Source organism: Myotis davidii, unplaced genomic scaffold (assembly GCF_000327345.1).
Source record: "Myotis davidii unplaced genomic scaffold, ASM32734v1 scaffold265, whole genome shotgun sequence".
NCBI lineage: Eukaryota > Metazoa > Chordata > Mammalia > Chiroptera > Vespertilionidae > Myotis > Myotis davidii.
The window spans coordinates 3,696,709-3,699,602 of record NW_006296627.1 but is presented as its reverse complement, the minus strand read 5'-3'; positions in this window follow the sequence as shown (position 1 = coordinate 3,699,602).

The window sequence follows — 2,894 nt, the reverse complement described above, 5'->3', positions numbered from 1 at the left end:
CCTCTTATAATTTAAAGCAATTGCAAAGGAGCTGCCCAGGTTCTAGTGTTAGGAGCCTACATTTAGGATCTATGCATTAGGTAGTGGTAATGTGACTACAATTTAATGCATGATGAATTTGATTGGCTAAAATGCTTAAGTTTGCTTCATCATTTGTAATGCAATATGCATTAAGTCTTCTTGCTACTATTCTGTTAACAAATGAAATATCTTTCTCACAGATATTTTTTCTTTCCAATCAGAATGCTGATTTAAAGAAACAGCTTCATGAACTCCAAGCCAAAATCACAGCTTTGAGTGAGAAACAGGTAGGGGAAAAAGGAGTGTGTGGGAGTGGGGGAGTGGGGGGGGGGCGCGTATTTTTAACATTGTGTTCTAAAGATATGTCTGCTTGAGGCTTCTAGGAGAACTGCTATTTTTCCTCATGTGTGAAAATAAGTGTGGGCAGCCAGACTCAGTTTTAATTTTGTTTGAGATCTGTTTATCTATTTTTTTTTGGTTGTGGAGTGGGGGGAGGGGCCGTATTTTTAACATTGTGTTCTAAAGATATGTCTGCTTGAGGCTTCTAGGAGAACTGCTATTTTTCCTCATGTGTGAAAATAAGTGTGGGCAGCCAGACTCAGTTTTAATTTTGTTTGAGATCTGTTTATCTATTTTTATTTTTGGTTGAAATCAGTCTCTAGAGTATCCCATGGGTATATGTTCCTGGTAAATATCTAAAAGCGGTGTGGCAAGCTGCTGTTAACTGTGTTAATTAAACTCTATACTTTACCCATAGAGGAAAAGGGTAAAGAAAGTTAGTGGGAGTACGTGATAGCTGCTGGATATGCTTGTTACTGTTCTGAAGACTTGAAATAACATTTAACTAACATGGAGATAATGATTGTAAACAGATCACTCTACTGGTAAATACAGGTCTCCCATTCTGATTTTTGTTATACCTTTATGTTAACCTGTATTAGATATTGACGTGAAAAGAACTTTGATTAAACCTTGTTAGATTTATTTTATATAGAGCAAGAGCAGAGCATCTTGCTTTTTCAATCTGGAAAGCATGTTTTGGAATTTCTTGTATAATGACCTCCACTTCACCAATTCAGGCAGCTCCTGCCACCAGGTGGAGTGTGACAATTGATAGAGCTATAAGTAAATGTCTGTGGTAGTCTGACAAATCATTGCTTTCTTGCTCCTCCTCCACCCTTTCTCTGATTAAAAGGAGCAGTTTTCTATTTTGGAGGAGGTGAACGTGTGAACTAAAATGATTAGTTGATTTGCAATTGATAGTTAATGCTAGTGATATCTCATTGAAGATTTTTGACTGAATAGTTCTCAGTAATTGATTTTATGTTGTTTTTTAAACTTTAGTGAAATAAAGGCATTGAGAGTAATTTATTTCTGGAGATTTTTTTGTAATTGTTTTCTGTTACAGTGTGTGAGGAGAAAAATAAATCTTGAGAACTATGTGGAATAGTTATGAGTTGTTGCTGTTTCAGAATAGAATATTTTTCCAGCTGAGTGAACAACTGCTTTTTTCTCCCCCTTCCTGTTTTAAGCTACTATGTTTCCCCATCTTGTCTTCTCCAGAAACTAGAGGTGTTTTGGATTAGGAAATTGCCACACTCAAATTGGGAGAAGATGGCATGGTAGAGAACAAGTTTTAAGGAAAAATATGAACAGAGTTTATTAGTATATATTTGACTCTGGTAGTGAGTCAGTTCTCTGAAGTCAAAATGATGTGTGTTAGTGAAAGTGTTCTAGCTTTAGAATTGTGTTAGTGCTGAGCCTCCTATAGTTTCAGCGTTAGTTTGACAAGATGCCAATGAATGAGTCACTTGCCGAAAGAGTCACGTGTTCCAGCTGAAAACTGATTAGTGGAGTAAGGATGGGGTCTGTTGTCATAAAGTTAACCTAAGGCTACATTTGAGGAAAATGGGGCAATTATAAATAAGTACATTTATCTAAAGTTTTTGTTTGTGAGCATTGATACAAAGATTTGCTTTATTTCTGTAACTTTTTATTCTTTAATTTTTTCTATTTTTCTTTAATTTTTATTTTTCTAGGGGTCTAGCTTAATAGAAAATTGCAATCATTTATGTTCAGTAAGGTAGTTCATCAAGTGGTAAATTCTGTCATCTGAACTAAGCTTGGATTTTAGAAACTAGAATTTTTAAAATAAATTCAAAGTAAACATAATTACATAAAAGGGTACGGTCTTTTTTTTCAATAGTTTTATTCATTTCAAATGGGCCAGATCCGGCCCGCGGGCCGTAGTTTGCCCATGGCTGTCTAGTGTCAGTAAAGAGAACTAGAGTCAGAAACTGAAATGCAATCTTGCAGTTTTATTTGCTTAACTATTTAAACAGCCTTTTTGATAGAACAGGGAATGTATCATTGTTAGGTAGGATAGTACTTGAGGAAACACAGCTGTAAAGTTCAAAAGCTGGTCCTTCCGCAGACTTATTTCCAACATGAAACATTGATATTTAGTTTAAAATAGTATTATTTTAGAACAAACTGTTAATGCTGAATGCCCAGCTTTTTGTGTGTCTTTTTTCCTCACAAGATCCACTTAGCCTCTGGGAAAACTTAATGATTTTCCTTCAACTTTAATAACTAAAATCTGAATTACCTTACTTGCATGACTATTATTTTAATTTAACATTAATTTTTTGGTTGTGAGAAAAAATGTAAATACAGAATACTTCAAAGAATATCATATTCCAGAATTAACACTGATTAACCCTTTGTCATTATTTGTTTCCATTCTTTTTCTATATGCATTTTTCTATAATATTTTCTATATCCACTTGAAAATTCAATTACACAATAGATGCATACATTCTCTTACTTTGCTTTATTAAAAAACAAAATTTGCAGATAGCCATTAATTCTTA